The sequence below is a fragment of the Myotis lucifugus genome, unplaced genomic scaffold (genome assembly GCF_000147115.1).
Source record: "Myotis lucifugus unplaced genomic scaffold, Myoluc2.0 scaffold_748, whole genome shotgun sequence".
In the NCBI taxonomy this organism is placed as follows: domain Eukaryota; kingdom Metazoa; phylum Chordata; class Mammalia; order Chiroptera; family Vespertilionidae; genus Myotis; species Myotis lucifugus.
In genome coordinates this window covers 116,656-118,600 of record NW_005871796.1, presented here as the reverse complement: position 1 = coordinate 118,600, position 1,945 = coordinate 116,656, and positions in this window count along the sequence as shown.

Sequence of the window (1,945 nt, the reverse complement as noted above, 5' to 3'; positions counted from 1 at the left end):
CCTCTTCCTCTCCCTCTCCCTCCCCCTCCCTCTCCCTCTCCCTCTCTCCCTCTCCCTCTCTCCCTCTCCCTCTCTCCCTCTCCCTCTCCCTCTCCCTCTCCCTCTCCCTCTCCCTCTCCCTCTCTCCGTCCCCCTTCCTCTCTCTCAAAAAAATTTTAATAAAAACATATTTTTTTTAAAGGATGAATTTCAGTAAAAAAACAAGAACACAAAGTCTGAGTGTCTATCTATCCTGAAAAATAACAAGACTCACTAGGTAGGTTTGTAAAGACCCTACTCAGTGATGGCGAACCTTTTGAGCTCGGCCTGTCAGCATTTTGAAAAACCCTAACTTAACTCTGGTGCCCTGTCACATATAGAATTTTTTGATATTTGCAACCATAGTAAAACAAAGACTTATATTTTTGATATTTATTTTGTGTATTTAAATGCCATTTAACAAAGAAAAATCAACCAAAAAAGTGAGTACGTGTGTCATAGGTTCGCCATCACTGCCCTACACTCTGAATCAATGCGAAAGTTTAACAGAGAATGTTGGAGAAGCTTAAGGTTTGACAGCAGCTCACCTGGAGGTTAACTGATAACTGTTCAACTTAAGGCTGATGTGAAGATCAACTAGCTTATTTATTAATTGGCACTTACACTACGAACCAACCATGCAACCTCAGCGTTCGCTAAGCTCCCTTGATTTATGTTGCAGGCCAGGCAAACTATACACGTTCTTACAAAAAGAAACCTTGAAACCCCACCCCTTCTACCTTCCTTCCTCTCCTTTTGTTTCCCCCCAAAGCAGAAGTCTCCCTTTAATGATTGCTTAATAGAGACTAGGTTAATGGGGAGGTGGAAGAGCAGAGAGAATCTTACCCAGGTGAGGACTGTACTGTACTTCATAAGTGCATAACATATTTTATTTGTAAGGAGCTTTTAATGAAGTTAATTTTAAGGGCTTTTGCAAAACCACAGATATTTTCAAACCCAGCTAATCCAACTTCATTTTATAGACGATCTATTTCAGTCGCCATGCGGTTTACCTGCTATGTCAGAGCAGAACTATTTAACACCCCCCCACACACACACTTTTAAAAAAAAGTGTGGTGAATTTTTGTCTTGTCACCACACTTTTTTTTAAATTTGAAAACTACACCAAACCCCCTTGGGTTAAGTTCAAGACATACTTTTCTTAGGTTTTATGTCAAGTGAATAATTCTTTAGCAAAGTTTTGTTAGAAGAGTGAAATATTGTTTTATGTGACTGTCAGAAGTTTGGTACCAGAAAGACATTTCACCTTTGTATGTTTTTAAACACAAGTAAGGCAAATGTCACATCTAACTGATGTAGGCCATGTACCACTTTCCTCATCCAAAGTGATTGGTATCCATGGAAACATTTTGAACCAGTCAGCTGACCACATTAGCTCAGCTCACATGAGTTAATACCAAATGAGGTTTTGGATGCTTTTGGTTAGTTAATTGAAATGATGCAAGTTCTTTTGAACTTACCACTAGTATTTATTTTCCTAGATTTTGTGTGTAGATGGTTTTGTTTTTTTAAAAGAAGAAAGAATAAACTTTTGCTTGATTTTTTTCCTCCCACTTCTCATTATGTATTGCTTCTTAGCTAAGGCTCCCGAACTATGTTGTGTTTCTCTGGCTGTTTTTAGGATTTTTTTCTCTTCACTGGTTTTCAGCTATTTGATTATGCATAATAAAAAATTGGTAGTTTTCTTATAGTTCTGCTTGGAGTTTGTTGAGTTTCTTGGATCTGTGAGCTTAATGGTTTTCTTTAAATTGGGAAATTATTCAGCCCTTATTTCTTCACAGATTATTTTTTCTGTGCCTTCCTTTCCTTGTTGTAGACTCCAGGAACATGCATTACATTGCTTAATACTGCCCCATAGATGACTGATGCTCTGTTCTTTTCCATCGGAATCTTTTTCTCTGATTTG